Below are 20,486 nucleotides of genomic sequence, written 5' to 3'. Positions count from 1 at the left end.
CAGACTCTAGTAGCAGACTACTGAGTGTAAATAATATCTGCTTCAACGCACTAAAGTCAGGAGATTTTCCACTTTTTTAAGCAGCGATTTAAAAAATATATTAAATTGAAGTAAATTCCAAAACCAAATTGGTTATTTTTCTTGGAACTAAACAGACTTCAACTCCCAAATTCGCTGTTAAACTGCCGTTTTAATAATTTCCATTGTAGTTTTTATCTAAAACCGGACCTATATTTCCACGACTTTACCTCAGTACCGTCGACCAAAAGAAAAAAAGCGGAAAGACATATTTCATATACGAATGTGCGTTTCAAGGTGACAATACGTTTTAAATAACCCCGCCTCGCGATCTTTATATCGTGGTGACTTGTTTTACCGCACGGTGTAATGCAAATACGGTCAAACTGGTTGAGGACCAGTTTCTTCCGTATATTTAGCGAAATTTTATATTTTTGAACGACTGAAATTTTTGAACTGGTTTCGCTACCGCGTTAGGGTATTCCCCGTCGGTGTGCGCAACAATTCGTTAGGATAAATTTTGTTTTCTTCGCCACGTCCGATCGTGGAAGGGCAAAACGGCCTTGCGAGTAGAACGCGCTAATTTTTGTGTGTGTGTCCTCTTTTGTTAAGACAGTGTGGCGTTCGCGGTTCCGGTCGTAGTACGGGAATTACTTATTTCGGTGAGTTTTTCGATTAATTTTTTCTACTAAACTCGGAACCCGGGAAACGAAATGTATTTTTCGTTTTTAAAAAATATAAAGGATCTCGCTACCGTGGGATTCTTGTACCGGGTGTAGAGGCAACGGGCTAGGTAATAGGAAAATTAACTAGCCACCAGGGACCGTAATTTTCATCGTGAAATATAAAACTCAGTTTCCACAAATATTTCTACTGTTAACCACAGTTAAAATGAATACTATTTCAAAGCTAATACGAATTCAATATTTTTTGTTTAATAATGTTTGCCCTGCAAATAAATGTCCATACCTCCCAAAAACTTAACCTGTTTTAGTAAACTTGGACTACTTGAAAAGTAGTTTTCTTAAATTGTTTAACTATTAACTAACTATATAACCATTTAACATTTGCGCTTCGCCATTACAATTACTTGCTACCAGGCGACGTTGTCCGACATAATCTCAAAAGCAATAAATTTCTAAAAGAAGAATAAATGCAATGATATTTCTTACATGATTAAATCGTCAAATAAGCAGACAACAACCCAGTAAAGACCCCATCTCAATATCTCCATCCTGACCTAAAATATGAATAACAGAATGCAACGCTCAGAAACAAGATGAATTTTGGGACAAATTTCCACCTTGCAAGTTATTATTAAAATTTGTTTTTCCAAATAAATAAAAATAAATAAGAAATATGTAAATTTAGGATGACAAATGATATTTAAAATAAAATTGTCCTTTAATTGGTGTTATCCACACAAAAATTTACATAGTAGCTTACATTTTCACATCCTTGTCCGATTTCAATTAGTATATAACTAACCAAACTCGCCCATTCTCGAAGAGACCTGATCTAACAACACTGTGAAGATATTAATGAAATTGTTGAAGACTAACTAATTTTAATAATTATTGAATTTAAATAGTAAAATGTATGGTAACATAATCACTATTATTCTTCATTCTTTCTTCTTCTTTTTCTTCTGGGCACTGATTACGATGAATTTAAATAAGACATTTTTAATGCAACAGCAATTCACGAACGGTAGACAATCAAGAGACTTTGACAAGCATCAAATAACGGCCTGAAAGATGAGTAGCGTTTGGTCAGATAAAAATGAAATTTGTTTTCATGGCAAACTTGATGATTATTAATGAATTATTTCTATCAAAAGAGGTGTTTTATTTATTATTTAATAGTTTTCTACATTTTAGTACAACAACAGTTAATAGAATTAATTAGTCCCGAACATTTGATTGTTGATGTGGTAATACTAAATATTTCAAAACTGCTAAGCATGTCAAAACGTAAAAATGTCAGATACGGGGGTAATTTGGTGCCCTTCCAAGGAATTGTAAAAAAGTAATAAATATAAATAATTACGTTTTATTTTGATTTTAAATATCATTTGGCATACTAAATAATGAGTAAATTTTTCATTTGGGAAGTGGGTGATAGTTTTACTTTAAGAACATCCCGTAAAAGCTGAAATTTCGTCCAAAATTCAGTTTTCATTTTTGCTTTAAATACATTTATCCATATTTTAAGTTAGGATAAAAATATTGAGATGCGGTTTTCACTGGTTTGGATACCTATTTAGGACTATTTAATAACATTAAAAGCCACCTAGTGGCCATCTAAGCAACCGCAATCGCGTCACTCATAGCACGATCTATTATAGAAAAAAATCATAAATAACATCCAATATCAGATATTCCTGAACTCCATTTACTAAATGGAGTGCCGGAACACAGGCATTTAAATTAATGATATACGAGTATATATGAGGATTCAATAAGAAAGCGTCAAAGCATCTGTTCTGTGGGCATTTAGAAATGACAACACAACTGAAATATATTTAAAAAACAATAAATCGAATGTTTAAAACTTAAAATTCTGCAAAAGACAGAGAATAATTCCCCTTTATTAATCATGAGTATCTGGAATTAAGGGTTGACGATCAATATTATTATTTAGAGCATCAGGTAGAGTTAAATATATGTATATAGAGTTATATGAATTTTCATCACTAAAAGCCGCCTCCTTTAATTATTAATAACGATTTTTGATAGTTTTACGATAACGGGACGATATTTAATATTTGTGTGGATACGTTTATTTTCTTAAATAAAAGCAGACTTTTATTCCCTTATGCGCGGATATAGCATGATGTTTCTTTCCTTTTTTCTGGAACGAAGCCCTTAACAATTGACGCGCCTAATTTTCGATTCTAAACTCGAATTTTCGCTGCGGATTCCGTGCACGATAAAAAATTCCTGACGTACGGTGAAATTACCGGGAGGATTTGGCAGCACTTTCGAAATTACTGACGTTTTCGTGGATTTTGATCTGTTTCCAACGGTCCCGGGGCGTTCCCTATAATACAAATGGATGCCGCGTTTCGTCTTCGTTGCGGTTTCCATAGAACTGATACTTTGAGTTTATCATCGAATATAGAATTTCAAGGTCGAATCTCTACCCCACACTCTAGGGGTCACTAACGGGAATTCGACTATTTTTTAACCCTTTTACCTCCTCAATTCTGTCGAAAGCAAAAAAAAACACTGTGTAGAGGTTGTACATCTCCTTCGCACTCGAAAAGAAAAAGCGAATTCATAAATAGCAGAATAAGTGGGTATAGTACTTTCACAGATAAATGATGTTAGCATATATAACTGTGCATATTTAAATTAATGAAATGTAAAAATTTTAGAAGAGTTTTGGAACATTACTTATGCCTATTTGGGGTCTATCTATGCATTTGAGCCAAATATTCCTTAGAAAGATGTTTCTCATTAGTGAGAATGAGAAGAGTATTTAATTTTCTAAATTGTTATGTTTCTATACCTCAAGAAAGTTTCGAAATGTTGACGTGAAAACTTGAATTCAGGGGCTTTTTAAGGAGGTGAATGCGACTATTTTCAATTTTTTTACATAATGTATACAGGATATATAAGACTATATTACATTTACTGCGATAAAATCCACCCTTTTCAAGATGTCAGCATTTTATTATAGGGGTCTATAAAAACAGATCGTAATTTCAAAATTGGTTTCTTCGCGAACTGTTAATTCAATTTTGATGATGGTTTTATAAATAGGAGATTAATTCTTTGGCACAATTTTTTATTGAGATATGTATTTGGGCATTTACGAGATGCAACAATTAATCACCCTGTATAACACTAAGTGACATCTAAAAAAACTTTACTGCATTTAGTTCGGTAAACATACGGTTTTCAAAATATTTGCAGTGTAATATTTTGTTCCAAGACAAATGCTGGCTCAAAAGCAGTTCACTAAGAATTTGTAGAGGCTATGGATTAAAAATCACATATTCACATTGACATTAGGGTTGATATTTGCCAATCTAAATAAAAGATCGTTCTTTTGAAACGGAATAAAAAATAACTTCAAGTAGTTAATATGGAAAGGCATAATGAATATTCAAGTAATAAAAATATGAGTTAGTACAATGTCACTCATTGAGATACAGGGCTCATTGTTGCGCCCTGGATATGTCCAAATCAAATTCTGAATAAAACTATGCAAAAAACTTTTCTGCAAATCACTTTCCCATATGGAATTTATGTTTTTTAAATGTTACTTTAATCTATTAGTTGCTGTATGTTTCGCTGCACTTTTCGCTTCAACTAAAAATTAGGATTTCCACATTAATATTGAAAATCGCACTGTGTTGGTTAATGGATAGGTGTGCGATAATATAAATAATGGTGTTTTCTCAAATTTCAAGATTAAAAAAGAATGCAAATCTGTGTAAATAAAAGCACTAATTTATCTATTGCTTTAAAAAATAAAAAACAAGATACAATTTACTTAAATTTGATTCTAAAGTACCGCATCATATATTTCCAAAAAAGGCAGTGCCGGACGCGTACCGTCGGGAATTAAAAATGTAGGATAGTTAAATCAATATGTAATTAAGGAAATTTGGAGCATTAAGATACATAAATTCGTAACACCGGGTTTTACTGCTGTAACGTTAACTTTACTGCTCTCGCTAACGATGCTTTCTAATTGAACATAATAATTTTCGAGCTTAGGAAATAACGACGATGTTAAAATATATTTTTCCGGAGCGGGTTTGTTGGCATTAAAAGAGAATTACTGCCTTTGCTCCAGTCACGTTCAATGCAGTTTGTGATGTTATTGGAATTTAAATAATTGGCCGTATTTATAGACAGACTGTTTCAATACAAAAGCTAAGAACTTGAGGGAGTGATTCCTTATTTAAAATGAATTGTAGTTTATTTTTTATCTTAAAATCGAAAATATATAAAACAATAAAATATACTGTAAGTATTAGTATTATAAAAACATATTTCTATATTTTTTTTTAATTATCTAGAAATTAGCAGAGAGGATTGAACTAGACTATCCTACCCTTCTTCCATCTTTCTTTGTTCAAAAAATTTTTTTTTTCGATTTTCGATCATCATTTAATTGGGCCACATTTTTTATGTATAAAATTAACTGGTAAGTCCTATTTTCATTTTCTAGAATTACGTCCTTTGCTATCAAATATACCCCCGCACATTCCAGCTTAAATATGAACGTAAGCATATGAAAATAGCTGGATAGGAAGGAAAACTTCATATTCTTGAATTCAGGAAGAAAAACAAATAAAATTTCTTTTCAAACAAATTAAAATACACTGAGTGTTATTTTTTCAAAAATGCAAGTTTTGTATTCTATATTTACCAAAGCATTAGGCTGTAGAAATAGTTCAAAATAGAAACAAACATCATGTACATGAAAAAGCTTAATATCTATCTTGATAACTGTCTCATCAACAGGCGACACAATATAGATTATATTTCAAATATTTGACTTGGCGTCGGACGGTTGAAAAATTATTGTGGGCTTGCCTGATGGATGGAAGTAAATATTCATATATGTTTGAATAATGTATAAATATAGATTTTTTTTTAATAAAAACATTATCGGTATTATCTCAACGCCAAGAATATTTAACACACATCCACACACGTTCAATTATGTTGGCATGAAAGCGTTAATTTATGTGTTGCAATGAGATCAGACATTTTTACATATTAAGTTTGAACATGGCTTTTACGAGTGAGGCTTTATGGATATCGAAAGAACAATAAGAGTCACTGCTAACCGGAACACAGGCTGTTTCTAGTTTTTTGTCTCTTGTTCTTCCACACAAAAATTGAATAGTGCCACGAGATGGTATATATTTTTATCAATTTCATTAAAACCGTTTCAATGTACTGACTGGTTTCGAAAAGTTTTAATTTAAGTTAGTCAGTTTTGAGAAAATTTTCTGGTTTTTTATATACCCAAGCAAAAAAAAAGTTTTAAATTTAATAAACTATTTTGTTGTCAAAAAAATACTAGACTGTGACAGATAAGTTATGGAAGATGGGTTTCCGGTTACACAGTTACCTTATAATGGGGTGGTAGGACCGGAAAACATGAAATCATACATATCTTAACCATTTTTAGGAAAATTCTCATGTAGTTGTTAGGTTTACCTTTAGTTGTTTAGTTTTGTTTTATTTAGGTAGTCGTTTATTTTTTTTTCTTCTTCTCTCCCTTCTAATTGTTTGCGTAATGTATAGTCGCTAGTCATAATATATACAACGCCCAGACGGCTTAATTGTCAGTTCGGCCGATTTGTAGGCTATTCGATATAAAATCCCGCAAAAAATATATACTTATAACCCTCGTAAGTGGTTTTCTGGGTCGCGATGCCTGGTACTTCTCATTGTCGCTCGAGTAATAAAAATTCCGAATCGTCTATATTTCTTACCCATTAGTTGAGATTTATGGCTGTTTATATTATTTCGCTGGAAAGCATTTTTACCCTTAGGAGAGACAAAGTGGTTGTCTTTTGAATTTTTGACCTGCAAGCATTTGCAACACTCCCATTCTTTTTCCGTGGTCTGTCTCTGTCGTGAATTTAAATCATTCAATTCACATTTTGGTACGGTCGGTCGATCGGTCGCCATCTCGCTTCAGACCGGTCATAGCGGCAGTGAGAGTGAACAAGATGAATCGAATCGTTACGAACAAGCCGGATTCGGTCGTTCGATACTTTGAAAGTGATTGAATCAATTCTACTAGGCTTGGACTGTTAGACGAAAACGGAGTAAAAAAACGTGGGTAACGCGGAAAGCCGTGCCGCTTTAAAGAGACGAAAGACGGGTCATAGTTGTTGTTCGAGGTGCAGTGTAGTAAATAAGAGAAAATATAATTTTGTTTAATTTGCCACCACGTCGGACTGTATTTATTTCCTCATCCCCTTAGACGAATGATAAACAAACCTACGTTATTGTTTCAGTTTTATATACATATATAGGCTTTGACAAATGACAGAGTAAATGACTGTTATGCTAGTAGTTAATGAACCGCAAATAGAGTTGGAAAATTAAAACATATCGGGTCGTAATTTATTACTTCAACAAAAAACATGTTAGATAAAAGCCTATTCTAAATAGGAACAAAACCGTTGTGTTCTACATTTGCAAGCTTTAACCAAGTAAGATGCGTTAACCAGGTGTAAGACTTAATTAGCTGACTTGTTCGTTTTCGGGTAGCCTTCTTTTTTTTTCCAAGAGGTTTCCCTTCCATATAAGGTAATTTTTAACTATTGTACATTTTTAACTAATATCTGTTAAAATATGGTCATAGCAGCAACCACTTTGTAATTTCCAATTACTAAGTCTACTAAACAAACAGAAAAGTATTACACGAGACTTGCGTTCAATCAGTTTTAAATGTCAATTGTGAACAATAGTTAAATGTATGCTTGTCCGAGGTTGGGGATATTTTATTAGAAAAATTTGTAGTTCAGAGGCATGTCATGTGCGTATATTATAAATATCGTTCTTTTAACGGACGCTCCTATTTAGCATAATTAGTATTTAATGATATTATTAGAAACTTAATTACCAAGTTATCTAAGATCTATGAGTCAATATACCGATAGCTACACTTTGCTGCGAATATGTATACAAACGTAATTTTAATAGATTTGAAACTGTCATTTCACGTTTTTCTTAAGGGTATATAATTGTTATAATTTGGCAGCAAGTCTATTGGCCGTAGTTGGTTAAAACAGAACACATTTGTAACACACCCTTGTGCTCTATTACAGACTTGAACAACTACTGCATATTTGACTACTACCTTATATGAAGTCTGCTCTAAAAAATTTGGCTCGGATTGTGATTTTTCGAAGAAATTTCCACAGGCCACTATAATACTTTTTACAAAACTTCTGGATTTCGCCAATCATCCTGTTGGCTTCTTCAGAGCTTGACTGAAAACTGGCTCGCTAAATGAGGAGCAAAAACACCGTCTCGGATGACTGATTCCCATATTGGTGACAGGCAGAGACCTGAGTGGCGGTTAAGATTGTTAGGTTGTTTATAGATTTCTATAGACTCTCGGATTTTTCGTTGGTAGAAGATTACATGCAAGGATTTTAGTTTTATCGAATAAAATTTTATGTCCGGTTTCGTGATTGCGTTCGGCAACAGCTGATGATTTTATTTGTCTTAGTCGTAAGGCTCTTTCATATTCTTTGAGCCTAGTTGATAGTTTTCGTCCGGTTTCTCCAATGTATTCTTTGCCGCATATTCATGGAATGCTGTAAACTTCTGGCATCTCAAATAGAATTTTATCATTTTTTGAACAAGCGGTAAATCTGGTTTTGACGTTATACTTCTTTAGAACTTTTGATATGTGGTCAGTGATATTTTGAATGTAAGGAAGGACCACAGTGGCAAGTGTAGGATTGCTTTCGACCTCAATGGTATTGGAAGGTTTTGGTGAAGTGTATTTTTTGATTGAACGCTTAATATCTGTGGAAATTATTAGAGAGAAGAGAAGAGGTTAGGTATTTTAATTCTGACTTCAGTTCAGTTCAGAGAGTTGATCACCAATGATTTTTGGGCCGGATGGTGATGTGACCAGGCAACAAGGTATCGGTCTGTGTGCGTAGGTTTTCTGTAAACACAATGACCCAATGTTATGTCTGATTTTCTATTGATAAGAGTGTCTAAGAATGGAAGGTTATTATTAGTTTCCATCTCAATGGTAAAAGGTATGTTAAGGTGTATAGAGTTTAAGTGTCTAAGAAAATCTACTAGGGGTTCTGGACCATAGCGTTGAAAGTGAAGGGAATTAAGTACGAAACTATCAGTTTTCCTTGTAAGAGGGTTTTAATAAGGAAGATATTTTGCTAGAGAATATGTCGGGGAACCAATGGTACTGACAATAGATCGAAGGGATAATTCTGGTTTGTGGATCTTTGGGAGTCCGTAGAGACGAGGAATTTTAGAGCCATGGGGGGTGCCAGATTTTTTCACGGAGTTTGATGAAGCTTTAATAACATATTTAAGTTTGCGATCTATAGATGACATAGGATCTTTAAGTTGACGATATCATCCGTCTGTACGAATATCTTGAATCTTTTTCTGGGGCAATGTGTTCAGGCTTTGCAATATTGGATTTAGGAGGTTTTGCTCTTTTAAGGATTTTTGCGGTTTCAAATCGAATTTCATTAGCTGTTTGAGATAGCCGTTTGTTTAGCATAGACTCGACATTTCAAATAATTTCCTCTTTTAGGATAAAACTTTTGGACGAACTTTGAAAGAATTAATTTTCCCGTTTCCGAAAGTTGATGCAATGATACATTTATTACAGTGTTTTGTAGTTGAGAAAAGTCTCATGGTTTTCCTAGTGTTGACGTTAGTTTTTCAAATTTCTGAATGAGATGTTTGGTAGATAAACGAACATTTAAAGCTTTGCCATGAAACATGATTCATGACAAAGCTTTAAATCTTGGTAATTGTCTTAGCTGGAGTTGATCCGACTTTAAACAACTAAATTTGTTTAGTTGCAGAGATGATATTTAGCAAGCGACCAGGTAGAAAATGACGCTGAACAATGTTCAGTGTTAGTTCAGTTAAATAAAACAGAGATCAATACTTAGTTCTAGGCTGGTCCAAATTAATATATTCGTATTATCCGTATTGTGTGTCAGTTTTCTTTGCCCCACGTTATATATTTCCACACCAAACGAATAAATTTTATTACACATAATTAAAATAGTAACTATCATCGTAGTACAAAAAAAATCTAAAAATGATTTGATTCCTGTGCACCATTCCTTTCTGTTTTTACTCATTCTTTCAGTTTCCTTCTTTCATCAGTCCCACCTCTCGTCCGGTTAGTTATGTTTACTTTTCTTTTCTACATATTTCTACACTTACTCTTCTTTTCTTGATCGTGCTGGTCTCTTTCACTCAGCTTCCCTTCCATCCATGTTCCTTCTTATGTCAGTCTTCGCATTTGTGTGTGAATTTTTTGCATAGTAATTTTCCCTCTCATGCAATTCTCACTTACTTTCTATCTCCCTCGAACTTAAGGCACACCTTCCTCATTCTGTCATCGAATTTAGGCCCTGGCTTATTAAGAATGCTTGCAAGAGTTTGTTTAAATGACTCCTCAAGTGAAGCAACTAGTGTTTAGTAAAAACTGTAAGCATTATTTATTTGCTAGCAAAGTATTTAAAAATTATTTGTCGATGTAATATTTTTAGAACCGCTTAAATTATAATGAATTATTTGCCTTTTGAACGCTGTCACCTATATCAATCTTATTCTGAAAAAAAACTTCAATACAGCCTTAAGTAAGCAATGTCGTTGAACTTCTATAAAAACACTGTGCTCTGTGTATTCTTTTGGGTTGGATAACTTTTAAAAAGTAGCTATTTCGACTGGAGCCTTACCTACTATATGATGCCTATAGTTTGTTGATTAAATTTTTCTGTATTGCAACGAATAAAGAGTCGCCGATGATTTTATATAATACTATCAACTTATTTGCTTCATATAGTACGAAATTTTTCTTCTTAAAATGTTTCCTTATATCGATTTGTTTCGTGGTATGTAGCAGCATGGAATATGTACTTCAAAACGATGTTTTGTCAATAAAACATTTTCGCAAATGTTTATGAGCTTCTTTTTCAGGCACCACTTTTAAAAAATTTGGTATATTTCTTCGTATCATGTACAAGTCAATTTCATCGACTCTCTTAAATAATTAGTTATTATCTGACACATATAAACGATTATACAGATATCATTCCATAAAAAACACTCACGTTTTTGTGACTACTGTTTCTTTTAATTTGTCGCTTTTTCAATATCAAATAGCTCAACCAAAACGAGCTATGATAAAGCTACGTACAGGCCATGTGATGGGAATGTGTAATCATGATATCTTCCCACAGTAGCTGCGCAGTTAACACTTTTAGCGATCAGCTATTCAAATATATTTACATTTAACATTGTGTGTTTTTTATATTCTGCGAATCGTTGTGCGCGAGAAATAAAGTTTCATCTTTCCGAATTGCGTGTTTTTTAAAAAGCGCGTCGCCAAAAACAAACTCAAAATTGGCGCAGTCGGTAGGATTTGCCAAAACGGATCGACGAAAATCGCGAGTAGTTCCGTTTTTAAGATTAATTTGGCAAAACGAACTTTGGTGAGTATCCTTGGAGAAACCGTGCAAGTAGGAAGACCATGGAGTAAGGGATGAAAATCGCCTTTTCCTATTGGCAGTAGACGTAAGATATCCTAACAACAAAGAAGAAAATAGAATATCGAAGAAATCACAAGGAAACAGTGCTCTTAAAATAAATGCTACAGGAATGAAGAATATTCTGATTTTAATGTAATTAATTTTCCATTTCAAATTTGCTCATTTTCGATTCAATTCGTAAATCGAAATAGTTACTACATTTAAGTGTTACATTTATCAAAATAAATAAGAACTAAAAGTTCAGATTTTCACGAAATTATATATTTTGACATGAAAATTGTTTCGACAACACCGTGTCTTTATCAAATGTTGATTTGATATTATTTTGAATCAAGTGTACTCTTAATTTCTAAAACTATATAGATTCTATACCCGTATAAAATGGAAACCCCCACACTTTGACTATTTTTATAAATAATTGTCTGGTCTCATTAATAATTTCTATCGGCAATAATTAGTAAATTGTCAGGTAGAGCATTAAGTTTAATAGGTTGAAATGACGTGAAAGATGCTTTACAGTTAAGTTTTGGTGATCAGAGGAATTTGGATTGATTGGTACAAGACTTAATAATTTTAACACTTGCAAAAACGAAACACCATATAATTTCGGGATGAGGTGGTAAATTCATTAAATTTATATCACGCGGAACATTTAATAAGATTAAAAAATTACGACGACTTATTAAAAACTTTTATTAGACGTTTAACAGGTAATCCTCAAAATAATGTTAGGATCCGCAATCATAAAAGCTTGGGAGCGGTAATGAGTCTCGTTATTGAGGAAGAAAACTTTGTTCACAGTCAATATCGAAATAATATGATTCTCTCAAAATTTCATCTCAAATCAAAGAATCATACTAGCAAATAATTCAAATCATATTTATACTGTTTATATATAATGTATTATATAATATTCCAAAATCAATTAATTACCAAAATAACCGGTGTCTTAATTTTCCTAATCAATATTCACACACAACAAACAACACTAACAATCATTTTGGACCAACTGTCCTCAACTACAATTAAAACCTTTTATCGCACAATCCCAATTCGCCCAACGACAATTTAGACCAAGTAAAATTTTCCATTAATCAGCTTATAAATAATCAAAATTAATTTATCCCAAACCATAACCTTAATAAAAATTATTATATCATCAAAATATAACTCCAAATTCTGATGACGAAATCAATGCTCATACACCACCATCTGATCAGTATTTTGCGCTAAACCCAAATGAAGCAACCACCGAAAATATTTATTATTGCGAAAATAATATTGACCCATAAAATAGCGAACATTATTTTAATAAAAACTATTACGATGATATACCATATGATCAGTACTTTGAACCTGACCCACGTGAGAATGAACCTTGCAATGGTCACGTGCTTGAAACTCGAGACTCGTCTTTTAACGGAAATGGAAATTTTATCTTGGATTCCACGCAGAACCAACGAACCTAGTAAATATTAATATAACAGCAGCTACTTTTCTTTATATATTTATTCCCGAAATAAACGCTAAACTTTTAATTGATACAGCAAATACAAAAAGTTTGTTAACCCCGAAAATTTTCATCATAATCTAGTAATTTTAATTCCCATTTTTACCCTTTTTAAAACATAAGAACAGCATAAATTTTATCTTTTTAGCAAATTGGCATATGTTAAAGGCAATATTAGATATCAATAAAAAATTATTAATAACACCTAACACACAAATAATTTTTATATATGAACCCGAAAAATAATCAAATTCATCATGTTATTGTTATTCCACCAAGGACACAACAAGTTATTGAAATACCGGTAAAATACAAAAACGGGTTAGCATTCGTAGATTATATTAAATTTGATGATCAAATAGAAACACCGCAAGCTAGAACCAATATTCAAAATTATTTTGCATTCATTACAATAACTAATAGTCGCGAAAACCCGGCCAAAATGGAAATACTTGAACTTATCGATATCGACCTTTTAAGTATTAACCAACTTAACTTTATAGAAAAAATGGACATTGACAATGCCGAAAAAACTCACCTTTCCCAAGATAAGTTATTAAAAGTCAATCTAAAAAGTATTAGGCTCGAAAATTAGCCCTTGGATTTCGTGATATATTCTGTTGCTAAAAAATCCCCTTAACATTCACAAACCAAATTCAACATTAAATTAACTTAAACTGCAATACTCCTGTTTTTACAAAGACATACCGTTACCCTAAAATTCATAAAGATTAAGTCAAATTTCAAACTAATACAATGCTTGAACGCACAAGACTCTATATCAGCTTGGCCCAGCCCAATATGGATAGTCCCGAAAAAAATTGGACGCATCTAGTAAAAGAAAATGGCGCTTGGTTATTGATTATTGAAACAGTACAATTGAAAAAGAGCTTTTGGCAATCGTTAGGGCATATCCTTTTGGACGAAAGTTTACGATCTATACCGATCATCGACCTCTAATATAGATATCTAAATTACGCGAACCAAATAGCAAACTTTGTGATCGAGGCTGAAACTCGAGGAATTCGATTATGATTATGATTAGTTTATAAAAAAAGGTAAACTAAATTTAAAGGACCCGTTATCAAGAATCAAAATCAATGCTATAGATTGGGTATTTTTGATTAACAACCTTGGCAGTATTGATCAACACCAATTTGACCCCTTAAATTATCTTAAAAGTATTGCAGAAACTTCCAAACTTATGACAACAACCAATCAAAAAATAGTCAGAAAACTCTTATCGAAACCTTATCAGACACGACCTCGAAGTCACTGTCTAATAAACAAAAAATTAAAATACTCTCTGATATTCAAATAAAATCTCCCGATAATCGATTAGACGGAATTAAAATTTTAGATAAAAGAATAAATAACAAAGTAAACCAAATTTTAGTGTTTCCTCACGTTTACCCTAAACTTGACGTAAAACAAGGAAATTATGAACTCCATAAAATAATTACTGTTAAAATCCCAAAAATAAATAACGAACATCTCATTTTACAATTTTCACGAGATTACACAATTACAGGTAAAACTTACTGTATTTATTCTCATACAGCCGATCTACATATAAAATTTAATGAAATTTATTTACAGCATCTTTCTGTTAAAGGACCCAAATTAATAAAATGTACTAAATTAATGAACACAATAACATACAAGGAAGAACAAATTCTTTTAACAAAAAATCACCATGAAGGAAAAAGTAATCCCCGTGGCATATTGGAAACCCTAGAATATATTAAACGTAATTATTATTGGATTAATATGAAAACTAGAATTACTCAATTAATGAATTCATGTGATGTTTGTCAAAGAGCAAAATGTGCTAGAAAATATCCATACACCCTGTTAACAGAAACCTCAAGAGCTCCAAATGATATTTTTGTTCTTAAAGAATTTTCTATAGTAGATTACGCCGAAAATCACAAAAAGAAACTAGAATATAATATATATATATATATAATATATAATAAAGTAGAAGAGAGAATGGAAGCTCAAAAGCAAAAGATCATCTCAAAGCAAACACTAAAATAAGGAATTTATGGTAGGACAAATAGTTTTTAAACAAAACCCCCAAAATAGTAGTACAAAAAGTAATAAATTCTTAGGCCGGAAATTTTAGAAAAGAACCGAGTAGAAATAAATATCTTTAAAAAATAATCCAAATAAAAAAGAAATTATTTATGTCAAAGAATTAAAAGGACCGCCCTGTATTGTTTCAGACACTGCAACATTGCTCCACCAAACTAGAATCTCCAAAATTCTACGAAATGAGAAATAGTCCAGGGCCTTTGAAACTTGGTATCGCCAAAAATAAAATTAATTATCGACATAATTAAAATTAACGAAGAATTCCAGAATTTTCAAAAACAATACGTATGTATAAAAAACTCCTTTGAAAATGAAACGAAACTACTATCGCATTATCAAATAATCAATTAAAAATGAAAATGCTCCAAATCCAATCCAAACTTGCCAAAATAATATCCAAAATTTAACAAAAACCAAATTCTAATTGAATCTCTTATCCATAATATTGAAAATCTTTTGTATAAATTAAACTCCGAAAGTGCTGGAACATTATTTCTTTTTCGTTGAAATGACAATATTTTGGAAAAAATCTAAGTTGCGATTTCTATTTATAAGCTAAATATTTTTCATAATTCAATCATTGAAACTAAAGTCCTGTTAAGTGAAATGGGATCAATGTCTAAATATTTAGTAAATAATAAATTACCATTCGAACCAAAACTAGAAAATATTTTGCTTTTTGAAAAAAATATGGAAATTAAAAGTTATACTATGGAAAATCAAATAATTTTTATAATTGACATTAAAAAGGTAGAAAACTTCAATTACTTTAATTGATGTGCATTTCCAATTACTCAAAATAATTCTTCTAAAATGATAATTATTCAAACGAAATGCGCAAAATGCACCTTGTAAAGAAATAATTCCTGAAGAATTTATTTGCCACGAGACGAACCCAACAAGACGAAGACTATACATGTGAAGTTAAACTGTTGAAGTTCTCCATCGACCTGTTAAATTGCCAACTGGTCCCTACGAAGATCGAGAAAGCGAAAGTTTAAAAACTTGAACTTTACAAGTGAATTGTGATAACCCCAGAAAAAACTCTTGCTATTCAAAAGTGCCCTTAATGGGGAGTACTTACTCGAACTCTACCCTACTTGTGAAATAAGAATAAAGAACATTTTAATTCAAAAGTTTAAGGACTTTCAACAAAATTATAAACCGATTGTTCTTCCAAAAATTCAGTTTGATCACCCGGTATGTAAAACCAATAGGAATTTTATACCAATTAAACTGGATAGATAGTGTTGACGTAAAAGAAATAAATTCGGTAAAATGTGCCTTAGAAACTGTTAAACAAAATATGGCTGGGCAATATTAATATAGATTATTGTTATGCTAATGCCAACTCCAAGAACTTCCAGAAGCCTCTAATATTCGTCCTGGAAAATCCGAAGTCAACCCCCGAATTTTGCACTGAGGGTAGAGAAGTTATGATAATGATACGTACGGGCCTTTGCGACAAGAACGTGAAGACTTTTAGCGATAAGCTTTTTATATATATTTACTTTTAACATTAAATGTCCGAGAAATACAGTTCCATCTTTCCGAATTGCGTATTTTTTTTTAAGTGCGTCGCCAAAAACAAACTAAAAATTAGCCAGCGGCATTTCCTTTTTCATGATGATTCACCGATTATTTACAGTGTGATATGTAATATGATTGAGACACTTTATCTTGCGGGAAAGGAATTATCGTAATAATCTTTGCCAAATAAACTATTTCCCACGCACACGCCAATATTCATGATCAATACTTGGTGAATTTTCCGCATATCATTAAATTGTTTGTATAATACTTAATTCGAAGCCTTATGCAAAAACATTTCGACCAAATGTCTAGCAGATTATGCGCCCTATTATTTTACGGGTCGTATCTATATCTTGCGGCCGTGAATCGGAATAGCGTCTGAAATGCTTTTGAAGCTTGGGGGCATTTTGTATCTCCGATTAGACTTAGTGGAACGTTATGCAAATTGAACCGTCTTAAACCGAGCTTCTGTCATTAATTATGCATTTCAATGCAAACGGTATGTTTTACTAAATAATTGACGATTTAGCGAACTTAATAGGTCCTCTTACATATATTTTGAGGAATAATGAAAGCATAACAAATTATAAACAATGTTAGAGTAACAGTAAATTGCATTTTATAAAAAAGGAGATATTCAATCGGCTATAGTCTGAAATGGAATTTTCCAAAGGTATCTCGTATTAAAATTTTATATAAATTTTATAATAATAATAGTGGTATTTATTTCAAATTTGTTGCATAATCTGACAAAGTGAAATGGCGTCAAACAGAAGTAACAAAACTATCATACAAACATAGACTAAACATACAGAAAGAAAACTTAAGAAGCCTAGAATATGGAAAATATAAGGTTCCAAACCTTGAATAATTTGCCATTTTGTACGTGTTTTAGTGATTTGTTTGCGATGGTTTAGTTGAAATTGTCATCGATTGTTTTTCTACTCCCTTCTGTAAAATGCCCAATTATACACCGATCTAGTGTACGGGAAACGTTACTTAACCACGTTAGTTTCTTGTCCCATGGATCGGAGAAACTTCAGACATTTCCGGGATATTACCGCACGGGTTTGGGAGCAAATGTATTCGTATTGTTTTGCGAAAATGTACCCAGAAACTAACGGTCGTAGAAAAAGTATAGTATGCAACGATAAACTTTTTAGGTCACTCGTTTATTAAACACTCGCTCCGCTTGTGTCAAACAAACTCGTGACTCAAATGACGTTTATCACACTTGTTCCATAATATACTAATTTTCTACTCCCTTCTACGTAATTACACATCGATTAAGCGCGCGGAAAATGTCATTTTACGAGTCACTACGCAGATTTGCGTGATATTACCACACGGGTTTGGGAACAATCGGATGTTTTAGGAGATATTACCGGACAGCTTCAATTTCGACGTTTTGACGTTTGTCAATTCGAACGGTGATGACACTGAATGTATTCGTGTTATTTTGCAAAAATATACCCAAAAACTAACGGTTGTAGAAAAAGCATAGCGTGCAATAAATTATGTGATAGAATATGCTGATGAAATGCTAGCTTCACTATTCCCAGTATCTGCGACGCAATGCTTGCATAAAAACTTTATATATATGACAACTTTGTACTTTGCGTTCAGTTCTCCTTGTAACGGGTTAAATAAAACCTCGTAGTTCTGTTTGTAAAACAAAAAAAAGTGTTTTTTTAAAACGAGATCCTTCGTTCGAAAACCTTAACTGGCGCAGTCGTGACGGATTTGGGATAGTTTTCGGTCAAAGCCACGTCATCGGGACGATTTGATCGCGAAACGTGGGTTTCAACCCTTAGACTCCAAAACGAACCTATGATACACTGTCTGACAAACCCAACGTGATTGAGTTCTACTGAGGGCAAGGAAGGCAAGAAATCACCCCCGCAAGCAGTGCTACGCAAGGAAAATTCCAATAGGAAGAATAGGCTGACGACTAAGAGAAATCAAGGTTAGTGCCCAAAATTCCTATTGTTCCCCTTTCATCTTCCCTGGTTAGGACGGTGGAAATAATTTTAGGATTCTTAGTTTTAAGTTCAATTTTAAGAAATTTCAAAATCAATTAAATTTATGAACGAAGATAAAGACGTCGACAATTTAAGTGCGTTTTTTACTTCGTTAAATTTAGTGGAAAAGAAAGTAGAGAATAGTCAAATTAATTTGAAAATGAATTCTAATCAATCGTCGAATTCAGGTGTAAATTACACTTTGTTAAAAATGTTTATAGCTAGTATTCTGCCATATAATGGTGATTCCAACACTTTAAATAGTTTTCTATCAGCTGGAGATTTCCTTTTTGATACATATGGCCAAGGAAACGACGAAATTTTAAAACAATATTTGTTAAGAACTATAAGAATAAAACTTGTTGATCTCGCACAAATTCTAGTAGGCTGTAGAATGGAGTTAGTAACGTGGGACAATATTAAAGTAGCTTTGTTAAATTGTTTTGGCGATAGACGAAACTTAGAATGTTTAGAACAGGATTTGTTTTTGGCCACCCCCTTTAAAAATGAACATCCTTTAGATTTTGGGAAAAGATTACAAGTTTTAAGAAGTATCCTTGCTTAAAAAATTAATGCATTTCCTGCCGATACTATGGATAATGCAAGCAAAGTAATTCATTTACGTCAATACGATCAAATTTGTTTAAGGACGTTTATTAGAGGATTACCAGGACAATTACAAAGTATTATAAGACTTAAAAATCCAAGCTGTATAGAATTAGCTATAACCCAAATTACTGAAGAGGAAAATTTTCAATATACACAAAATATCTTCAGAACTCCAATTCAATCAAAAGTTTTGCCTAATACTTCTGTCGAACCTGTTAAACAATTTTCACAAAATCCAAATTATTTTAGTAACCAAAATTTTAATTATGTACAATCGATACAAATTATTCTCAAAACAACAATCACCATAACCAAAATTTTAGAATTAGGCATGATCAAAAACAGTTTACTCCCCAGACTAATAGTTTTCCCAGAGGTCCAATTAATAAGCCTCAACCACGCGAAGTTCCAAGAAATTTTCCTACAAATAGGCAAGTTTTTGGCCCACCTAAAAACGTATTTAAACCGACAGGTCAGGTACCTAACAATTTACCCGAACCTATGTCAACAAGAACAAACTATACTATACCACGTCAAAATAATCAAATTAACCATTTCAAACCTACTGGCCCTAGAAATTTTATTTCGCAAGAATTATACCAAATCCACGAAAGTAACGCGGTACAAACAGATGAAACATCTGCGGTATTTCAAAATGAAAATATTCATCAAGAGGAATACTCTGAAATTGAATTTTCAAATCACTCAAACTTTTGACGAACACCCTGAAATTGAAAATCAAATCTCTCAAAATTTTACAATAACGAGCCAATGCGACTCAACGACATGACATTAGAAATGTATACCGAAATTAGTAATAGTTTACCGTACAGCCAGATTAAAGAACCCGCAATTAAACTTTTAATTGATACTGGTTGTTTTCACTCGATTCTTCGACCTTCCATTGCAGAAAAATTTTATTATGAAAAAATATATCATTCCCCAACTATTATTAAAACAGGAACTGGTGAAAAGGAAACTCTATTTAAAGCAGATATTCCGGCTTTCCCAGAATTAAAGGCTAATACCAACCTATCTTTTATTCTTTTTGACTTTCATAAATTCTTTGACGGTATAATAGGATTAAACGACCTAAAACGTTTTAATTTTTCTATCGATCTTGTCAATAAACAATTAAGGAATAATACAACTAATATACCAATTTTATTTAGACAACCACAAAATGAAATATATTGTATTACTGTGAACGCACACGAAATTGTTAACGTAAGAATTCCAGTAACACAAAACAATGATGTTATTATTCCCGAGCAAGTCATTGAAGGTCTCTATTTTCCAGAAACACTTACTACTGCAAAAAACGGTTTTGCGCAAACAGAAGTTTTTAATTACACTGAGAAAAAAATAACGTTAAATTTCCCACAACCTCTAAATGTTTTATCTTTTCCGGACTTTCATAAAGAAAATTTTG

General features: G+C 32.4%; 1 protein-coding gene across 3 annotated transcripts in view; it reads left to right on the top strand.

Annotated features, from left to right (window-relative positions):
• LOC132703824 (UNC93-like protein) overlaps positions 1 to 20,486 on the top strand; it is a 62,479-nt gene that overhangs the window by 21,397 nt on the left and 20,596 nt on the right. Inside the window, exon 1 of one of the 3 annotated variants that reach the window (XM_060673326.1) lies at positions 429 to 680. The exons of the other annotated variants lie outside the window; for them this stretch is intronic. The gene's annotated coding sequence lies outside the window, so the exon portion shown is untranslated. Of the gene's footprint in view, positions 1 to 428; positions 681 to 20,486 lie in introns of those variants that run through there. 3 annotated transcript variants of the gene reach the window in all.

This window comes from Cylas formicarius, unplaced genomic scaffold (assembly GCF_029955315.1).
Source record: "Cylas formicarius isolate icCylForm1 unplaced genomic scaffold, icCylForm1.1 PGA_scaffold_6__28_contigs__length_40554024, whole genome shotgun sequence".
NCBI lineage: Eukaryota > Metazoa > Arthropoda > Insecta > Coleoptera > Brentidae > Cylas > Cylas formicarius.
The sequence above is the reverse complement of the archived record's forward strand: the minus strand, read 5'-3'. Positions and strand labels throughout refer to the sequence as shown.